The sequence below is a fragment of the Mesocricetus auratus genome, unplaced genomic scaffold, assembly GCF_017639785.1.
Source record: "Mesocricetus auratus isolate SY011 unplaced genomic scaffold, BCM_Maur_2.0 Super-Scaffold_100030, whole genome shotgun sequence".
Taxonomy (NCBI): domain Eukaryota; kingdom Metazoa; phylum Chordata; class Mammalia; order Rodentia; family Cricetidae; genus Mesocricetus; species Mesocricetus auratus.
This window is the reverse complement of record NW_024429211.1, coordinates 16,304,812-16,328,249: the sequence shown is the minus strand read 5'-3', so window position 1 is coordinate 16,328,249 and position 23,438 is coordinate 16,304,812. Positions and strand designations below refer to the sequence as shown.

At 38.7% G+C, this 23,438-nt stretch overlaps 1 pseudogene; it reads left to right on the top strand.

The window, feature by feature from the left end:
* LOC121134807 overlaps positions 1-10,994 on the top strand; it is a 30,020-nt pseudogene extending 19,026 nt beyond the window's left edge.
* The last annotated feature ends 12,444 nt before the right edge of the window (positions 10,995-23,438 follow it).

Below are 23,438 nucleotides of genomic sequence, written 5' to 3'. Positions count from 1 at the left end.
CTCTTTTAATTTAAAAAAATTAATAAGAAAAGCTGTGAACCATACAGTTCATTGTAGAGTTCCATATACCATTTAAGGAGGCACAGACAAGAGTTCCATGAATAACTACAGGACAAATGCATTTTTAAAATACACTTGGAAAACCTTAAAACAATAATAAACAAAATTCAACAGTCTTTTTTGTATTATTCACCACAATATTTGCATTTCACACAGTGCAAAGGGAGTTCATTGTATACTGAGAAGTAAATGCGCTAGAATAGTTTTTGCTTCACTGTGATCTAATACCTTAAACAATAACTGGAAATGAACAGTTTTCTTATAATCATGTTTTGATTGATTTGGTCCATGCTTGTTTGGTACTAGGTACCTGAACAAAATGTAATGGAAGTGAGAGGACATAGCAGAATCAGAAGGGCACAGTACAAGAGAGTAGGGTGCAGACTATGACTGGAAGGGCAAGACATTCCTTCCAGTGACTTACTTATTCAGTATATTCTGGATTTCTAACATTCCTACAATCTCTCCCAAGAAGCTCCAGTATCTGGAGAAGAAGTATTTAAAGCATCTAAATCCATAGAGTGTTTTCCATATTCAAACCTTAACATTAAACTCCTGACCCTAGAGGGTCATTTGCATTTCAGAGTGCTGGATACATTTAGTTGTCTTCATTGCAGGGCCCATGAACTCTCCTCTCAAACTCTGCTTTGATGCTGATGGCCATGTTTAGACATCAGGTAGCTGTGTAACTTTCTAGGGGAGATACTGATTGGCGTGTACTTATCCAGGGAACCTATGAAGAGCAAAGTAACTGTTCTACCAAAGCTCAGCTTGGTGGACCAGTTAGTTTTCTGGAGTGTCTTACATGAGTATGAGTGAAGGATTACTTGTAGAGTGTGGATGGAGGATTACTTACAGGAATGTGGAAGACTCAGGGACAGCTGCACCTTAAAAAGACCACTCCAGCGGGAAAGAAACTCATGAAAACTGCAGTATTAGTGCTCTCTGCAGGATCTGACTATAGTAAGACATGTAAATCTGGAGCGTCTTCTCCAGGCAGCTTCAGCTGATCAGAGCCTCAGAATCCTCCTTCCTTCCTCCAGAAGAAATTTAGAAGTTTCACTTAGAAGGGGCTTCCTTCACCAAAGCAGCTCAGAGCTGCCAGGAAGCGCAGGTCACTACTTGACCCTAAAATGAACTTCTGTCTTCTGAGTGAGGAGAGCCGTAAAGGGAAACAGTGTCTCATCCGACCTGGGCACCAGAGAATCCAACATGTTATCCTGTGGCATAAATGGTTTCCTACTCAGTAAGAAACTTGTGCCCACGTGATGCTCTGGGCTCCTTAATTCGGCGATAGTGGGCCCTATGTGCTCATGACCACTCCCTTAGGCTCCACATCTGCCTTGTCTCCATTCTGTGAAGCAGGTGGCTGCTCTTCACCCCGACCCGGAAGCTTAAACAAATTACTCCACTTTCTGCAGTCACTTATGTGAGTGCCACAGTTAATCTGGCCACGCTTGGTATTTTTAGTGCTGGTTTTGGGAGGAGATGACGCCAGCGAAGCAAGATCTCCAAACTGCGGCAATGTCCTTATACTTTGTTGATTATCTTTCTATTCACAGCTTTTTTCCATGACATCCTCAGTATCTGTTATTACATCCACAGAAACAGAAGGCAGGAAATGAAAAAGTAACCGAGATTTTCTTCTATACAGACCAAAAGGAAGGGAGCGCTGAGAGAAACATGTAGCATATTTCATATAGCTACTGTTACCTGGACAGAAGAAATGTAGAGAATTTATAAGAATTCAGAATTATATGTAGGTACCCATTGTTGTGGGAATGGGCCACTGGGAAGGTAGTGTTACTTAGTCAGGCTTACTATGGCACAACCGATTTATAGCCCAACACACACTCACATATGGAGACGGAAACAGAGAGACACACACAGAGAGACAGAGTTTCTTTGAGAGAGAAATAGGATTAAAAGTAAAGCAAAGAAAACATCAATCATCATACCAAGATGCTCTCTTCCATACTACAGTTCACATGTAGTATATCTATGTAGAATGAGAAATCAGCCTGGTTGAGAAGCCATTGATAAGGCAGAGTGATGTCTTTTACCAGGATGCAGAAGAGTGTACAGAGAAAATATAAGAAACTAATGGAAAATAAAAGTGTTTTATGTATTTCTGGAGCCTTCAAATAGTTTTTCATTTTTGGGGGTTAGGTCTTTTAACTTAAATTCACTTGGTTTTTTTGTTTATATATACATATATATAATTTTTAATTTAAATTTAAATTAGAAACAAGGTTGCTTCACATGTCAATTCTAAATCACTCTCTGTTTCCCTCCCTAGAACTTTATTGGAAAGAATTATCCAAGCACTTTCTCTATCCCAATATGACAAACTGTTTTTCCCACTATCTTACACCAGTTTGCTTGTGTATTCTTATGTAGTGTAACTTAGATACCTCCAGAAAGGAAGGAAGTGAATAAATGTGAGTATGTAGGTATTTGTGTTTTACGTTAATTATGTGATGCAGTATGTTTCTATACATATCAAGAGTGACTGAAAGGAGAGAAGTTTGTTAGATCTTGACCCATCTGAGGGGAACTTGTCTCATCTCCCCCTTTTTCCACCTGACTCTGGTATGAGGAAGAGAAATCTATGATCCATTCACAGTAGCCAGGATTTGGGATATTTCCAAAAGCCTCTATCCACTTCTATTTCTCAGCATCAAGCCAAATGCTGTCATCCAGTATGAAGAGAGGGCGATAACTCTTCTATTTTTCATAGCTTATACTTTAGGAATCACTGTGTTGGAGAAGATGAATGGTGAGGGGAAGTTGGGAGTGTCTATAACCCTTTGGTTGGCATTCACCTTCTACACACATGGGAAGGTTTTCCTTTGGAACATGATGCAAGACACATTTGTAATGGGCAAATCAGAACATAGATATAGGTGACTGAAACTGTTAGTGAATCGGCTCTAGAGTTTGTGATCTCAGCAACATCACTATATGCAAAGTCTCAAATTCTCCAATGCACATGTTCCTTTAACCATGAACACCAGACAAGTCTGGAGTTTATACTACATTGAGTTTATTGAAAGGGACACAAACAAAACCACATTCATAAATAGAGATGCAAAGTGAATTCAGGGCAGGGAATGAAATGACAAAGTTGGCCTGAGAGAGGATAAGAGATCTTGTGGCTTTCCTTTAACTAATTAGCCAGTCACAGTGCAGGACTGGGGGAGCATGTGATGGAGGCTTCAGCCATGCTGTCCTTATCAATCATAGAGTATGCAACTTCTTTCCCCTTAGATTCTGCCTTCCAGGTTAGTCCTCAGCAGTGTGGATGATTGACAGTTGTCTTTTTTGAAGCAAGGAAGATTACACGCATCTAGCTGCCAACATCATTTGGCTCTATTTACATTTCATCTGCTCATTTGCTTCTATCCTCTTCCTCAATTTCAGAAATTTTCTGTGAAAACTCATGTGTTGGATTTGACTCACTCATTTCTTCTTGATGTCACCGCCTCCATGTGTAGTTATCCAAGATACCTAGATACTGGGTATCTGAAGGGCTAACAAAGTAATACAACCCCCTTGAAACAACTTTATGGGACACATCTTCGACCCATTCTCCTTACCAGGAAAATGATAATATGAACACTATTCTCCTCCTGAGTTCTGGAAAACACTCATTCAACTTCAAATATACATGTTTAAATGATTATTACACTTACCAGGCTGAAACTATTGTTTCTTTTGAATGCTTATCTTGTCACCATCAGTCTTTTCCAGCATGCTGATAAGCCCATTTTTCATTTCCACTAATTTCCATACTGAATTCTCCTCCCCAATATTTAAATTGGGAGTAAAACACCCCTACTTCACCTAGGGAAACAGCGGGCTGGTCTATAAGACCTTATTGAAAATTATTTAATAATTGCCCCTGACATTGCCTTGCCTCACCTTGATAGATCAGGTATATTGCTGTCTTCACAACCACTTTAAAATTATCCTAGTACAGAAATACAGTTCATTACTAAACACATTCATAAACTATGAACTTATATCTCAATAGCACCATGTAGTGCATCTCTTGTTTGGTGGACATGCTCATGACCAATATTAGCCACATCTGCAAACATTGGGAACTCTTTGCACACAACAAGAAGTTTGCACTGAAGGAATCATGAGGAGTCATTTTCTTATCCAGCTATTAACTCTACGAAATATACTCCTAAACTACCAGGCAAGATGTGCCTGTTGGTGCAATAGTGACATGACTGTTATGTCTGTAACCAACTGGCCCCTTGTAGGATTGGATGCCTTTCCAAAATAGAGATCTATGCATAGTCTTGTGAATAAAGACAAGAATCCATGATGGAGGAGATCTTGGTCCCTAGGTGGGAACCTACTGCTGTTATCTCCTTTTATGTTATTAAAACACTTTCAAATATTGATACTTAGTAGCTTAGAAAAATGCTAGTCAGCCCTTTATTTGAGAAGTCTGTTTTTGCCGGGAATGGAGTGGAATCCAATGACATACGGCTTCACAAGATATTCAGAATAAAGAATGGTGCAGGGCTCAGTCCCAAATAAGACATTTGCCCTACTCCTATAAGGCTCATGGAATGTTATTAAAGAGGAGGCTGGAATAATATAAGGACTGAAGATAGGGAGAAGGGCTTTGAAATGTCATCATATAAGCATTACATGAAGATGTCAATCATAAAGTCACAAAAGTTGTGTGTAGTGGCACTGGACCTATACTAGTTGGCTGACTAAACAGTCAGATTTGGATAGAGAAGATGCATTATCACCTTGCAACATGCTGTTGAACTATTGACAGATATCAGATTCTGGAAGAAGGAAATCATTGTATTTAGTTATCGAGCTCTATGGAACCTACTAGCTTGAAATGGCTAGTTGGAAACCCAAAGATCATCCTAGTTTAATTCTGGAGTACCAAAGAAACAAAAGGGATCAATATGAAAAGGATTCTGTAAGGACAAGGTGGGGCTAGAAAGGATGGGAGGGAAAAGAGAGAGGGTGGGGAAGGAGTGTAATCAGAATGTGTATGTCTGCATGAGCTTCTCAAAATGTGCTTACAAAAGTATTTCTGTGACATCTGCTCAAATCTTCAACTATGATGAAGCTCCCTCTTCTTTCTTACTTCCTCCTTCTCTTCCTTCCTTTCTTACATTATTCATTTGTTGAGTCTGTATATCATGACTACTAACTCTAACTTGTACATGGAATTAGTATCCTGTAACAATATATATAGATATGTGTATGTCTTCATAAACCCATAACCATTTCTTACTCACAAAGTACAGTGATCCCTACATCTTTCTTAGCAAGAGGTGACATTATCTTCATATCCATCATGATTTCCTTATTATAACTTGGAAGGGACTACCCAGACACTAAAAGTGGCCGTGAATGTTGACTGAGAGTTTCAGTTTTTTTCTCCTTTTCTAAGACAGAAGCAGAGATTAGGCAAGAGTTCAGCATGCTCAGACCTTTGTCTTGCTTTACAGACATAATAGAGCTGAGGACATTGGGTTAGAGTGTTGGAAGTATTGAAGGTTCTAGTTATAGGACTTTGTCAAACTATAGAGAGACTCCCATCATCAACTTAGTGACCATGAACACTTCGGCGAGGCTGGCAGGAAATGGACTGTTCTCTGCGACTGGGCTTCTATGTAAGCAAGGATGTTGTCTCTGTCTAAATATGGCAAACTTTTATGGGCTGACTTCCACATCATCTGGTGTCAATTTATAAATTCACCATCACTTTGTATATAACACTGTCTTAATCTCTAGGTTTGTTACTTTTGTGTCTCTTTTTCCCTACACTGCAGGCCTTATCATGCTCAGTGTAATTGCTTCTGAGACTTGACTGTCTGTCTTTCTGCTATCTATGATCAGTAATTCTATCTGAAACATCGGTCAGGTAGCATTTACCCTTCTCTGGATTATATATCTAGTGCTTAGCATCATGTAAGAAAATGATATGGCTGGATACTTAAAATAGTTGGTTATGAATTACACCTGTCAAATTATTTCATTACAGGACTTTGGATGACTATTTTATTGTAAGTTCTCTGGACTTTGGCCACCTTTTCTTCTCAGGACCTTTGAAGTACCAGGCAGATAAGCATGATAAAGCTTTATGTGACCCTTATGCTCAGGGTACTGCTCCTCCTCATCTGTAAACTGCTCTCATGCATCTATTGTTCCCTACTCTTCTAGGTTCAGATCGACTTGGGCACATTCTTTGGTTTTTCTTCATGTCCATTGATTCTATTTTTTTCTCAGCATATGTGACAACAGTATAAGCTGTTTCTGCCTTGACTCTTAACTCTATGTCCTTACCTCATCTGCGATAGAACTTCTATTTGATTACCTAGAGGCCTTTGTACAATACTGTTCTAGAGGGTGACTGTGGAACTAGTCTTCTTAAGGAACCTTGAGGAGGTAGAAAAGCAGTGCAACAGTGATAAATGCTTTGCTTTGGGTAAACATGTGCTTTGAGAGACATTGCTCTTATCCATTTGGAAGGTTTCCTTTACTTTTCTCTTTCTTGGTCCCTGATCTCATAATAGTTGAGATAACAAACATCTTCTTGAGAATTAAGCATTACAGGGCCTATTAATCAAATGTGATTTCAGCGTCCCTAGAGTCACCTTATCCTTGTATAAGTATCAAAAACACTTGGGTCTTGATTTGTCCTACAAAATGTTGAAAGCAATACACAAATTTCTAGTTTCTTTAGATCACAGCACCTAATACACACAGAACGACCATCCTGTTTCTAATGAGTTTTTCATCTATTCCGATATCTGTCTCATGAAAATTATAGATTTTATTTCTGTCTCCACAAAGTATAGCCTTCTTTATTATCAACAGGCATTGCACTACACTTCTGGTCAATAAATATTAGGTGAATAAGTGAACTTGATGATTTAAAAAGCACTGATGCATTTTTCATAACTGAAAGTTGGTTGATATGTGGTCAGAACTATCAATTCATTCAGCACAAAAAAATCTAAAAGGTCATACACTATGACTCTTGTCAAGTTACTTCAAGAAATTTTCACCTTCACATTTGGAGGCAGAATTTCCTTAAGTGCCATTACTTTCAAGTACTGATAAGATTTTACATATGTGCCACCAATTCACAGTTTTAGATCATATATAACATATTCTCACATTTTATTTCATATCCCTTTAACAAAAATATGGAAAAAGTGATACCATAACCAAAGGCGTAATAAAGTTCATATATTTTTGACAGAAGAAAGATCAAACAGGAGCTGTATTTAGGAAACCAATCTATTAAAACATCACATGGGACAGAAATAGTCTAGAGTATTATAGACATAGAAAATGCAATACGTGAATTTAAGTTGACACATAGTATGCATTGAATTGTCGAATGAGAAATAAATTTCTTTACCCTATGGAATGTAAAAGCTGAAGCAGGAGATAAATCAAATCCTACTGTAATTCATATCCTACTGCTTCCTAGTTATGAAGACAATCAGCCAACCAATCAACCTAATACACAAGCACGCAAATCCAATAATCCTTTTTCTTAAAAACTCATTCATATTAAAAAGTGAGAAAAACAAAGTATAATCTATCAGTAATGTATATACTTAGGGAAAGTTACAAAATGTGTCACACATAACTCAAACTCAAGAACAGCACAAGGAGTGAAGAGAAGTGTCAACAGCAATAATAATCTGAACCGAGAGCTAGATGTTACTGTGGATGCAGGAAAGTTGTGCTGCCCCAGGCATACAAACAAATTCATTCTTTGATTAATTTTGTTATATGATCATTTGACTTCTGTATGAAATGTACACTGATTACCCTCTCCTCTCTCACCTGCATCTCATCCCTTTCAACTTCTTCCTCCATCCCTACCAGACACTTTCCCAGATTCATTCCTTTTATGTTTTTAATGTAACAACAGACAAGAGAAAAGTGCTTAATATTTCATACCAGAAAGAGTGTGCAGCTTGATTTGCAGTTCATTGCTCTCAGCATGGGTAATATATTTTTTCATGGTCTCCCAGTTTTAGAAATCTAACATTTTTTCTGACAGGTTTTATTTTGCAAATAAAGTGGCATATGCCCCTTCAGCCCTTAACATGAGAATTTTCCATGTGTCATCTACCCTTGATATTTCTCTGTATAGTTTGTTGTATATGGGTTTATTTCTTGTCATGTCCCCTTGTAATACCTCCCCTGTTTCAAAATGCATATTCTCCTGTGTATCAAGTAAAACCCTGTTCTAGTTCCAAAAGTACTCTTCTGTCCTTTAGTCTATGTTTCATTCCAGTATTCATATTGTTGGGTCTTTATATTGAATCTAAGTTTTCTTATATTTTTCATTTTCATGCTTTCATGCTTTCTCCCACAGTGCAGGCTTTTGTGGATTCACTATGTACTTCAGACTGCCCTTGAACTCCAGGAGTTATTCCTGCCCTAGCCTTTAGAGTGCTAGTATTCAATAAGTAAGCTAACATGGATGGTAGAACAATTCCTATTATACTTTTCCTAGAGGCCATTTCTGTCCTCAATCACTGTAGATGTTTCTGTGTCCTAATATCCTCTATTAGAACAGTTTTCACTTCCTCCCTTATCTCTGTTTCCCCATATTAAATTTTTAACACTTTAAGAATGTTAGAAATTCAATTCATTTCATATTCCTATGCCTAATTATTCAAAATCAGTGTTTCAACTTTCCCAATGCTGTGACTCTTTAATACAATTCCTCATAAAATTATTTTAGTTGCTACTTAATAACTGTAAGTTTGCTACAGTTATGAAATGAAATGCAAATATCTGATATGCAGGATATATTTTCATTGTTACAAATTACCTGAAATGGTCACAAACTATATGTTAAGAACCACTGTTCTGTGTTCTTTTGGAGCCCGGCCTGGACCTCACTCTGTAGACCTCCCAAGTGCTGGGATTAAAGTCGTGTGCCACCAGCACCCAGCCTTGTTCTGTGTTCTTATTGCAGCCAATAACTGGATATTTCCAGGTTGGAGAATGATAAAGTCCAATCTTATCCATCTCTTCACTATATGCCATTCTCTCAAATACACTAGAATTTCACAATGATAGATTCATGAGCAGTGATATTTTCTTCATTTCCATACACTTTGTGGTATTAAATTCACTCAAAAATTCTGACAAAAAACTTTGTCTAAATTTGCATCTATGGTGGAGTTTATGATTCATTAACCCTTTTTTAAGTGAAAAAATCTCATCTACTCACTTTGCTTTTATGGAAAGATGGATACTTGTAATGTAGCAACAGACAACAGAAAAGTGCTTAACATCCTCATAGGCTTTTCCTGTCTTCTAGGCTCAAATCTAAAATTGAGACCCAGTCACATTAACCTGTAGGTCTGGCCCTGTTCATACAAGACTAAGCACAACTTGCCTTTCCTTTCATTACTCTCATTCATCATTTATATATCTTCCCAGTTGATAGCCTCCCCTGCCAGAACTGAGAGCAGCTTATGGTCATGCTTCTGGCTTGCAAGTTCCTGCACCAGACATGAACCAGTCTAATGTCGGAAAAAAGTTGGGTTCAGGCTTCAATTTCCTTCTGACACAGCCCAAATCACTGGGTGTATGTATTAGGACTACCAACTACTCTTATATCAGTGAAGTACATGGTTTGTAGATAGCTGAAAGAAATACTAACTGGATTTAATTAAAGCTCCACATATTTTGGTCTTGATAAATTACTCAGCCTCTACAATCCTGTTCCTTCTCTATGTGGACCAGGTCATTCATACAGGGCAAGATGCATTGAGAATGAAAAATTATACTGTATGTGCTCATATCTTGTTTTTCCTTTCCAGCTACATTGATTGAGATTTAAGAGAAAATCCAAACACCCCAGAGTGGGAGACTAACATCATAGCAGTAAATGGAAGAACCGACACTGAAATTTCATTTTTTAACATCATGTCCCATACTGTGATTTGGCTTTCCCTCATCATTGGGCTCATTGGACTGATTGGAAATGTCATAGTGCTATGGTTTCTGGGATTCCATATGCAGAGGAATGTCTTCTCTGTTTATATCCTAAAACTGGCTGGTGCTGACTTTCTCTTCATGTGTTTTCAAATTGCACGTTGTATTGATATAATCATGGACACTTTCCACTCCAATATTATCAGTACTCCTCTGTTTTGTTTTGTTGTGCTAAATTTTGCTTATCTTTGTGGCCTGAGCATGGTTAGTGCCATTAGCATTGAACGCCACATGTCTGTCATGTGGCCCATCTAGTATCACCCCAGATACACATCAGCTGCTGTATGTACCATTATTTGGGTCTTATCCCTGTTATTGAGCTTCCTGGAAGGGAAGGAATGTGGTCTCATATTTGATACACTTGGTCCTGGCTGGTGTCAGTCATTTGATTTCATCACTGTAGCATGGTTAATTATTTTATTTTTAGTTCTCTTGGGGTCCAGTTTGACCTTAGTGCTTACTATCTTCTATGGCTCACACAGGATTCCTGTAACCAAGCTAAATGTGACCATCATGTATAAAGTGCTGGTCTTCCTGCTCCTTGGTCTGCCCTAATGCATGTACTGGTTCCTCTTTTCATGGATTAAGGGTTTTGATTACCTTGTGTCTTGCTATTTTTATCCAATAACAATATTTCTGTCCTGTTTCAACAGCTGTGCCAATCCTATCATTTATTTCCTTGTTTGCTGTATTAGACATCATAGGTTCTGGAGGAACACTCTAAAGCTACTCCTGCAGAGAGCCTTGCAGGACACCTCTGAAGAAGAAGAATGTGGAGAGCGGGATTCTTCAGGAAGAGCTAGAGAAATGAAAACAGTTGGACAGTGACTCAGAGCTGCTTTGATCAGGCTGAAGTAGCTTTGAGAAACAACTTTGTCCTTATTCGTTTGGGGAAATTTTCATAATCTTGTTTGGTAAAAGCTGATCAATTCTGAACTTGTTATACAAATACAGACTGTAGCATTTTTGTGGCTGTCTCACTCAGAGCTTCATCATCTCCTTTTTGTGGAACTCATTGGACTTCTGGTGTTCATGGGAGCTGTTGACTACTATGACAAATCACTCCTTCAGCAGAAGGGTTAAGAAAGTGCTGTAAAGAGCTGCATTTCTTTGGTCACTGAACATGACAGTGGTTAAAACCATGTTACATTTTGTAAATATTTCCTTTTTTAAAACAACCTTATAAATGCATCTTATAATCCAAGTCTTCATTAAATTTTGTAGGTTTTAGAGAATATATGAAGGATTGTCTTTCTCCTTTTAATTTCTAGCTAAACAAATTATGTTTCAAGAGAAGTGTGTGATAGTTTGTGTTCTGACAAATAAAGCTTGCTTGGAGTAAAAGGTAGAGCTTGTCCATAGCAGTTCAAAATTAACCATAGAAGTTTGGAGGACTGTAGACAGAGAGGGGACAGTAAGGTAGAGCCGAGAGTAGATCTTGGGCCTTTTAGGTGGAAGGACAGAACAGGTCAGAGTCAACTGGTGGTTGTTGTCTGCTTCTCTGATGCTTCAGGTTCTTACCCCAATATTTGACTCCCAAATTTTACTAATAAAGATGAATTAGATTAATGTTTCATCTGATGTCCAACTTTTGGGGCATGAATTCACAAGACAGTCACTTGCCTGTTGCTTTGCATACGCTGGAACACACCAGAGACGCATGCAGGATCTGCACCTATTGGAGTCACTGTGCTATCAGCGGGCTTTTCCTTCTTTGTCCCAAGAAGTGTGAGTACTGTTGGATTTTCCTGTTTCAGCATCTCTACAGCAGTCTCCACAAGGCCCGAAACTCCTCAGAAGCCTGGGTTCCAAATGCTGCAAGTATTAGCCGCCACAACAGCCAGCTCTACCATCAGGAAGCTCTGTGCTCTCACTTTCTGCCCTTTATAAGTGCTGCTTTTGCACATTCCCCCGTGTCTACGTTTCAGATGACTGGTTCTTTGGTTCCTTTTCCCTGGAGACTGTGGACTTTTCCTAGATGCCCCCTCATGCTGATCCCATACTAGGGTAGCCACCTCAACACCTGCCTAGTCAGGTAACTGCCGCATACTCTAAATTCACAACTATCCACGATACGTGGCAGCTGGCCTCATCCTGGCTGTGTACTGCCTATGCTCTCCTTATAGGTGTGCTGTCCAGCAACAGCTAGTCTTACACTTCACTGTCACCACCAGAAAATTTGGTGAGATAAGTTGGAAGTCTTAAAGGGGAGCTTAGTTAAAAAAAAGAAATAAGAGAACTTTTTCCCATGTTAAAAATAGGAAACAATATTATAATGGAGGGAGTTGGGTCTCTGTATGGTTCTACAGAGGATGGTTTGTAAAATGGAACAATTAAGTGAGGGGATAATTAACTTATTTGGTATTTACAGAATGTCAATTATAATCATTATCACTTTCTAATTCTTGTTTTATCCCTAAATAGTTGGTTGAAATCAGTGCCAAATATGAGAAATTGATAAGATACAGTCCTTAGGAAAGCTTACTAAAAAAACAATGCAATTCTGACTAATAAATTAAAAACTTGGAAAAACTTATTAAAACAGGAAATAGAGATGTTCATACACCCAGAGGAAATTGTAGGAAGCCAACCTCACCATTACATTATGAAATTAGAGAAGAACAGATAAAGATCATTAAAAAACCAACCTTAATGTATCCAGTCACCATACAAGGACAACTGCCAAATGACAGATATCCCCAAGGCTATGGAAGAGGCCATTGGATTCCTTTGAAAATGGTAGATTTTGTCTCATTCTGTCTTCTCTGGGGTACCATGTATATCTCTCTTAGGGTCCTTCCTGTTTCCCCGAGTCTTTGGAAGTGGGATTGCAGACTGGCACTCTCCTGATTTATGTCTAAAAATCATATATGAGTTAGTACATACCATGTTTGCCTTTTGAAACTGGATTACCTCAGTAAGGATAATTTCTTCTAGTGCCATCCATTTGCCTGCAAGTTTCAATATTCTGTTGTTTTTTCCACTGAGTAGTACTCCATTGTGTAAATGTACCACATTTTCTCTAGCAGAGTCAGACACCCACAGCTAAACACTGAATTGAACTCCTGGAACCCAGTTACAGAGAGGGAGGATTGATGAGCAAAGGGGTTAAGACTGGGCTGGTGAAACCCAGGGAAACAGCTGAAATGAACAAGGGGGAGATCTTGGACCCCAGACTGATGGCTGAGAGGCCTCCATAGGACTGATCCAGATGTCCTGAATGTGGGTGTCAGTAGAGACCTAGGCAATCTATGGGGCTTTGTATAGTACATCAGTATTTATCCATGACACACAAATGGACTTTGGGTACCTATCCCACAATGAGGGATGAACTCTCAATCTGGACACTTGGGGAAGGGTCTGGGCCCTCCCTGGAATGAAATGACAGACTCTATAGATTCCCATGGTGGGCCTTACTATGGAGTGTAGATTGGGTGGAGTGTTGGGGGGCTGGTGGGAAGAATGGGCATGGAGGGGAGACAGAAGGAACTGGGAATGATATGGGAAGCAAGCTTGTTTCTAATTTGAATATATAATGATAAGTATTAAAAAAGAAAATGGTAGATTTTATGAGATTTAAGGAAGTGCTAGTCTCATATGGTATGTATTCAACTTTTGTGAGGCAGATGTTAAATTCATGGGCAACTAGTAACAGAATTATCTCACAATTATGGTGGACGTCCTATTGGAAAGATGAGGAAGGGGCTATTGAACAATAAAGTAGGCTAGAGATATTGAAACTGTCCAAGAACAGCCTCTGGGAGAAATAAATTATGCTGATGTATGAAGATACTCTATTTATGATGAACATATTTTGACTCTATGTCATAGAGCAACTTTGAATACTTGGTACAGAGTTGAAGATGTTGGAAAGAGAACTGATTCATTTATGGAAGTTATACAGGACACAAAAGAAATCATTCATTTTTTTTTACAAAGATTGACTCCAGCTATAAATTGAATGATACCAGATATAGAAGCTACACAAATATTAATAGAATCTTTGCCTTTTGAAAATGCTAAATCACAATGCAAAGGGTAATTTGTCCTCAAAGGCAAGTTCATCACCCATAGGAGAATGGATCTGGGATACAATCAATGTTGAATCTCTTAAGCAAGATGATACTTGGATAGGAGAGGTGATTTACAAAGGCTTGAGGAAAAATCAAAATGTCAGATGCTTTAATTGTGGTAAGAAAGCTCACCTGAAAAGGGATTGTACATAGGACTTTCCTAGAAAAAAGTTTTCTAGGAATAATCAGTTAGAAAGCCCTAGCCTTCTATAGTATGCAAAAGGTGAAACAAAAACTGACATTGGACCAATGAATGCAAACAAACAAGGACAGACACAGTAACACTCGGCCACTGGGAAACACCTTGGGGACCTCTCCAAATCAAATCTTGTTCAGTCATTCCCTGTCACCATGGGGGAAACTCTTCCACATAGTAATTAAAAGTGCTAATGCCTATTGTAAAAAATTACTGCTCTGGGGGATAGAACAGCTTTAGAAGGTAATGCGCAAATTTCAGGAGAAGCATTAAAGCAAATATTTTGGCAACCTTCTATAGCAGTCAAAGACCAGTGTTAAAAATATGAATAAATTACATTGTAATTAAGGGATTGGTATATACAGGAGAAGTTGTTGTAAGAGTAATTTCACTAGAATCCAGGCATCCAACTAGCCTCTTCAGGAGGCAAATGCTTAGATTTTAGGGATTGGAACTTTATCTCAGGTAAAAGAAAGTGTAAGATGGGTTGAATATAAATGGCCAGGAAGACAGAGAGTAAAATTAAAGCCATATCTGGCTAACATAGCCACAAATTTTTGGGGATGCGATTTGTTACAGCAATGAAATACCCAGGTTAAACATTCATCCAATCTCAAAAAACACACCATAAACTAGTATTTGTTTCTGGGGAAATATTAAAAGGTATTACAGAACCTAAAAAGTAAAAAGAATAGTCACTGTCCATTCAGACGTACATAAACAGGGCACAGCATCTGCTGATCTTTCAAATGTATCAACGGACCTATCATTAAAATGGTTAACTGACATACCTGTCCAGGTGGATTAATGACCTTTGACATCAGAAAAATTACAGACCTTGGAACAGTTGGTACAGGAGCAGGAAAATGCTAATATACTAAAGAACCTAGTAGTCCTTGGAATTCTTCTATATTTGTCATTGAAAAGAAATATAGAAAATGGTGCATGGTATCAGATCTAAGAGGTATTAATAAGGTGATTCAACTAATGAACTCTTTACAGTCTTGAATTCCCTTTATTACCTAAAAGATGATCTACTTTTACTATGCCTTTGCAAGAACAGGATAGAGGAAAATTTTCCTCCACAGTGCCTAGTTATAATAATTATTAGCCTGTTTAAGAGATATCAGTGGAAGATTCTTCCAAAAGGAATGATAAGTAGTCCCACCCTGTGCCAATATTTTGTACGACAGTCATTGGAAATAATTCATAAAATAGGTTTCTTCAATATATAATTTACCATCATATGTATGATATATTAATAGTTGATTCAAATGTAGATACCTTACAGAAAATGTTTGAAGATGTAAAGAAAAGTTTGCCTTGTTGAGTATTATAAGTTGCTTCTGAAAAAATACAAAGAGAAGATTCTATTAATTACCTAGGATATAAGTTTACAAAATATTTAACAACAGAAATCAGGGCCCATTTCTGACCACCTGCCTGGACCTGGGCTCTTCCACTGAGGCTTCCACCCTAGCATAGGTGGCAGAAGCCAAGGTACTATAGTTTCCTGCTCCACCCATGGAACCAAGACTAGACTGGCTGCCAGTGCCTGGGGTCTACCGCTGGGACTTCCATTCCAATGGAAGAAGCCAATGCTCCCTAGTCTCCTGCCCCACCTATAGGTCCAGGTAAACCAGGGCCAATTTCTAGACCACCTGCCTGTGCCTGGGCTCTGCCACTGAGGCTTCCATACTGGCAGAGATGGCAGGAGCCAAGGTACCAGAGTTTCAAGCTCCACCCATGGAACCAGGTCTAGACTGGCTGCCTGTGCTTGGGGTCTACTGCTGGGTCTTCCATCCCAGTGGAAGAAGCCAATGCCCCCAAGTCTCCTGCTCCACCCATGGGTCCAGATAAACCATGTCCATTTTCTGGAACACCTGCTTGGGCCTGAGCTTTGCCACTGAGGCTTACATCCAGCAGAGGTGGCAGGAGCCCAGGGACCATAGTTTCCCACTCCACCCACGGAACTAGGACTAGAGTAGCTGCTGGTGCTCGGGGACTGCCATAGCATCTTCCATCCCAGAGGCAGGAGCAAACTCACCCTAGCATCCTAGTCTCCTGTTCCACCCACGTGACCGAGACTATCAGGGCTTGTCTCCAGGCCACACTCCTGTGCCTGGGGTATATCACTGGGTCTCCCATCTGTCCCAGTGGGATCCAAAGCATCCCAGCATCCTAGTCCATTTTTCCACCCAAGAGACCAGGAAGTGGAGAGCTACCAGAACAGTGGACTTGTCAAATTCCAACAGAAGGGAACCCTGGTCACTTACCCCTCAGGAGAGGAAGAGGCACCGTCTGGAACCCACTGCAAGAATGGATGGGAAGGAGACAATGTAAAAACAAAAGGAGCAACAGATAAAAAACAAATATGAAACCCCCAGAGTCGAGACCCTACACCAACAAGACTGGAACACACCAACACAACAGAACTAGAAGAGAATGACATAAAAATACAACTTCATGGAAAGGATAGAGGCCCTTAAAGAGGATTTGAGAAAATGCCTTAAAGAGATGGAAGAAAAAACAATTAAAAATGCAAGAAATGGAGCAAAAGACAAAACAAAAATTGCAAGAAACAATTCAAAAAGTGCAAGGCCTGATATCTGAAATAGAAACAATAAAAACACAGTCTGAAGGAATTCTGGATATAAAAAATGTGGGAAAATGGTCAGGTACTACAGATGCAAGCATAAACAACAGAATGCAAGAGATGGAAGAGAGAATCTCAGGTGTTGAAGATATACTAGGAGAATTAGATTCATTGACCAAAGACAATTTTAAATCCAACAAATCCCTAGCACAAAGTATCAAGGAAATTTGGGACACCATGAAAAGACTAAACTTAAAATAATAGGTATAGAAGAAGGTGAAGAAACCTACCTGAAAGGGTCAGAATACATATTCAACAAAATAATAAAAGAAAACATTCCCAACCTAAAGAAAGACATGCCAATGAAGGTACAAGAAGCTTACAGAACACCAAATAGAGTGAACCCCCCAAGAACCCCCTTGCCACATAATAATCAAGACCCCAAACATACAGAATAAAGAAAGAATTTTAAGAGAAGCTAGGGAAAAAGGCCAAGTTACATACAAAGGCAAACCTATAAGAATTACACCTAACTTCTCCATGGAAACTATGAAATCCAGAGGTCCTGGATAGATATTCTGCAATCATTAAGAGTCCACGGATGCCAGCCAAGACTGCTACACCTAGCAAAACATTCAACCAATATAGATGGAGAAAACAAGCTATTTCATGACAAAACCAGATTTAAACAATACATATCTACAAACACAGCCCTACAGAAAATTGTGGAAGGAACACTCCAAACCAAGGAAGTTAACTGCAACTAGAAAAATATAGGCAACAGATAATCCCACTTTATCAACAGGCAAAAGAAAAAGTGGTGGAAATCCACATACAATTCCATGACCATCAACCACTCCAAAACCAACAAGAATGAGCTATCAATGGTCATTAATATTCCTCAATATTAATGGTCTTAACTCACTCATAAAAATACACAGGTTAACAGAATGGATTTGAAGACAGAACCCATCCTTCTGCTGCACACAAGAAACAAACCTCAGCCTCAAAAACAGATGTTACTTCAAGAGTCAAGGGATGGGAAAAGATTTTCCAATCAAATGAAGCCAAGAAACAAGGGGGTAACAATCCTAATATCTAACAAATTAGACTTTAAACTAAAATCAATCAAAAATGATGAAGGAAGTCACTTCATAATCATTACAGGACAAATCAATGAAGATGAAGTCTCAATCCTGAGTATATATGACCCAAGTACAAAGCCATCCACATTCGTAAAAGAAACATTACTAAAACTCAAAGCACATATAAAACCTCACACACTTGTAGTGGGAGACTTCAACAACCCAGTCTCACCACTAGACAGGACCACAGACAGAAATGTAACAAGGATACAAAGGACCTAATAGAAGTTATGACCCAATTGGGGTTAACAGACATCTATAGAACACTCCATCCAAACACAAATAATATACCTTTGTCTCAGCTCCACAAAGAACCTCTCAAAAGTTGATCACATACTTGACAACATAGCAAAACTCAACAGGTACAAAAAAATTGGAATAACTCCATGTATCTTATCAGACTACTATATCCAGCAAAGCTTTCAATTACCATAGATGGAGAAAACAAAATATTCCATGATAAAGCCAGATTTAAACAATATGTATCCATGAATCCAGCTCTACAGAAAGTGCTAGAAGGAAAACCTAGACCCAAAAAAGATAACTACAGTCACAAATACACAGGCTATAGATAATCCCACTTTACCAAACAGCAAAATAAAAATGGAGAACCTACACACAATAACTCCACTACCAATAAATCAAGCACAAACAAGAATCATCAATCAATGGTCATTAATATCCCTCAATGTCAACAGTCTCAACTTGCCTATAAAACAGACACAGACTAGCAGAATGGATACAAAGACAGAACACATCCTTCTGCTGTATACAAGAAACACATCTCAACATCAAAGACAGATGTTACCTCAGAGTCCAATAAAATGGACCCAAGTAACAAGCAAGTGTAGCAATCCTAAAACACTAGACTTTAAATCAAAATCATTCAAAAGAGATGAAGAAGGAACTTTCATATTCATCAAAGGAAAAGTCAATCAATATGAAGTCTCAATTTTGAACATCTATGCCCCAAATACAAAGACCGCTACATTTGTAAAAGAAACATTAGTAAAGCTCAAATCACACATAAAATCTGACACACTAGTCATAGGAGACTTCAACACTCTGCTCTCACAGTTAATCAGGACTTCCAGACAGAAACTTAACAAAGAAATAAAATAACTATTAAAAGTTATGACACAACTGTGTTTAACAGACATCTATAGAACATTCTAGCCAAACACAAAGGGATATACCTTCGTCTTGGCGCCACATGGAACCTTCTCTAAAATTGACCACATTATAGGAAACATAGCAAATATGCACAGGTACAAAACATTGGAATAACCCCCTGTATTTTATCAGACCATCATGCATTAAAATTAGAATTCAACAATAACACAAATAGCAGAAACCCTACAAATTCATGGAAATTGAACAATGCACAATTACACAATCCCTGGGTAAAGAAAGAAATAAAAAAAGATATTAAAGACTTTGGAATTCAATGAGAATGAAGACACAACATACCCAAACTTATGGGACACTCTGAAAGCAGTGCTAAGAGGAAATTTCATAGCACTGATTGCCCACAGAAAGAAAATGGAGAAAATTCACACTAGAGAATTAATAGCACAGATGAATATTCTAGAACAAAAAGAAGCAAACTCACAGAGGAGGAGCAGACGCCAAAAAATAATCAAATTGAGGGCTGAAATCAATCAAGTAGAAACCTGTAAAACATTGAGAAGAATCAATGAGACAAAGAGAAAAATTTGAGAAAAATTTTAAAAAATTGTCAAACCTCTGTCCAAACTAACCAAAAGACAGAGAGAGAGCATGATAATTAACAAAATCAGAAATGAAAAGGTGGGCATAACAACGGACACTGAGGAAAGACAGAGAATCATCAGAACATACTTTGAAAGTCTGTACTCCATAAAATTCAAAAACATAAAGGAAATGGATGATTTCCTGGATAAATATTACTTGCCAAAACTAAATCAAGAACAGTTAAACGATCTAAACAGACCTATAACCCTTAATGAAATAGAAGCAGTCAAGGCCCAGGCCCAGATGGCTTCAGTGCAGAATTCTACCAGAAATTCAAAGAGGAGCTAACTCTAATGCTCCTCAAATTATTCCCCACAATAGATGTAGGAGACTCACTGCCAAACTCTTTTTAGGAGGCTACAATTACTTTGATACCCAAAACACACAAAGACAAAATTAAGAAAGAGAACTATAGACCAATTTCCCTCATGAACATCCATGCAAAAATAATAAAATACTAGGAAACCGGATTCATGAACACATCAGAAAAATCACCCACCATGATCAAGTAGGCTTCATCCCAGGAATGCAGGGATGGTTCAACATTAGAAAATCTATCAATGTAATCCACCATATAAACAAACTGCGAAAGAAAATCCACATGATCATCTCACTAGATGCTGAAAAAGCCTTTGACAAAATCCAGCACCCCTTCATGATAAAGGTCCTAGAAAGATCAGGGATAACAGGAACATACCTAAATATAATAAGAGCTATATACAGTAAACCAACAGCAAACATCAAACTAAATGGAGAGAAACTCAATGCAATTCCTCTAAAATCAGGAACAAGACAAGGCTGTTCACTCTCTCCATGTCTTCCAGCAATTCCACTCTTAGGCATATAACCAAAAGAGTCAAATACATACACCAAGGGCATCTGCTCCCCTATGTTCACAGCAGCATTATTTGTAATAGCCAGAACCTGGAAGCAACCTAGATGGTCCTCAACTGAAGAGTGGATAAAGAAAATGTGGTATGTTTATACAGTGGAGTATTACTCAGCAGAAAAAAATGGAATCTTGAAATTTGCAGGTAAATGCGAATCCTGAGTGAGATAACCCAGTCACAAAAAGACAAACATGGTATGTTCTCACCCATATATGGATTTTAGACATGGATCAGGGTAGTGCCAGTCTGCATTTCCACTGAAAGAGAGTCTCGGAAACAGGAAGAACCTAAGAGATATGCATGGTGCCCAGAGAAGAGGAATGAGGGAAGATTTTCTGAACAGATGGAGAAAATGGTGAGGGGTTGGGGGAGTGATAGCTGCGAAGAAAAGAGGGGGAGAAGAGGAAGAAAGTGTAGGTCATGGGAGAATAGGAAAATTAGTGGGAGATAGAATAGGGGGAAGAGGGAATCTTCGGTTAGAAGATAGATCAGGCACCAGTGTAACCTCTAGTGATCTAAAGGGATGACACCAAATGGCAAGTTAAGTAATAATGGAATGCCCATTCATGTAAATGAAATTGATGTCTATAACCATCCTGGAGCCTTCATCCAGTGACTGATGGAAGGAGAGGCAAACACCCACAGTTAAACACTGAACTGAAACCAAGGAACCCAGTGACAGAGAGAGAGGAGCAATGAGAAAATTGGCAAAGAATGGGCTGACAAAACCAGCAGAGACAGCTTATCTGAATAGGGTAGAGCTTTTGGACAGCAGAAAGACAGCTGAGAGGCCAGCATGGCACAGATCCAGACCCCCTGAGTGTGAAAGTCAATGAAGAGGCCTGGGCAACCTATGTGGCCCTGGGAAGTGGATCAGTGTTTCTCCCTGGCATACAAACAGACATCGTGTGTCTATAACACAATGAGGGATGCCCTCTCAGCCGGGACTCTTAGGAGAGTGCCAGGACCTTGCCCTGAGTGAAATGACAGACTCTAGGTATCCCCTATTTGGAAGGAAGTGGTAATAGGGTGCGAAGCTTGGGGGAGATGGTGGGGGGTGCAGGAGGATTGGAGGTAGAGGGAACTGGGATTGACATGTGAAACAAGTTGTTTAAAATTAAAATAAAAAACAATAACACAAGCCGCAGAAACCCTGCAAACTCATGGAAATTGAATAACACACATTTGCACCACTACTGGGTCAAAGGAGAAATAAAAAAAGAAATTAAAAACTTCCTAGAATTCAGTGATAATGAAGACACAACATACCCAAACTTATGGGACACTTTGAAAGCAGTGCTAAGAGGAAAGTTCATAGCACAAAGTGCCCACAGAAAGAAACTGGAGAATAGTCACACCTGAGAATTAACAGCACAACTGTAAGCCCTAGAATAAACGGAAGCAAATTCACCGCAGAGGAACAGATGCCAAGAAATAATTAAATTGAGGGCTGAAATTAATCAACTAGAAACTAGGAAAATGATACAAAGAATCAATGTTGAAACAGTTGGTTCTTTGAGAAAATCAATAAGATAGACAAACCTTTATCCAAACTTACCAAAAGGCAGAGCATGGATATGCAAATTAACAAAATCAGAAATGAAAAGGGAGACATAACAACTGACACTGAGGAAATCCAGAGAATCATTAGATCATCTTTTGAAAAGCTGTACTCCACAATACTTGAAAATTTAAAGGAAATGGACAATTTTCTGGATAAGTATTTCTTACTGAAATTAAATCAAAAACAGATAAGCAATTGAAATAGTCCTATAACACCTAAGGAAATAGAAGCAGTCATCAAGTCTCCCAACCAAAAAATGCCAAGGTCCAGATGGTCTCAGTGCAGAATTCTACCAGAAATTCAAACATCAGCTTATACCAAGTCTTCTCAATATATTCCATGCAATAGAAGCAGAAGGATCTTTGCCAAACTCTTTTTATGAGGCTTCAAAAGCATTAATACCAAAGCCACACCAAAACACAACTAAGAAAGAGAACTTCAGACCAATATTGCTCATGAACCTTGATGCAAAAATACTCAATAAAATACTGCCAAATCAGATCCAAGAACACATCAGAAACCTCATCCACCATGATCAAGTAGGCTTAGTTCCAGGGATGCAGGGATAGTTCAACATACAAAAATCCATCAATATATTTCACCATATAAACAAACTGAGAAACAAAAATCACATGATGATCACACTAGATGCTGAAAAAGCATATAACAAAATTTAACACCCCTTCATAATAAAGGTCTTAGAGAGATCCTGGATAACAGGTACATACATAAACAACACAATAGCTATATACAGCAAACCCACAGCTAACATCAAACTGAATGAAGAAAAATTCAATGCAATTCCTCTAAGTTCAGGAACAAGGCAAGGCTGTCCCCTCTCCCCATATCTCTTCAATATTGTACTGGAAGTTCTAGCCAGAGCAATAAGAAAACAAAAGGAGATCAAAGGGATACAAATTGGAAAAGAAGAGGTAAAACTTTCAATATTTTCAGATGATATGATTGTTTACATAAGAGGCCCAAAAACTCTACTGTCCCGCGCTACCGTCTCACCAGCAAGAACGACGCAGCACACTTAGGATCCTTCTGCAGAACAGCTTTAATGCGTCTTGAGAGGGAGAGCATAAGCTTACAGAGCAGAGACCCGGGGA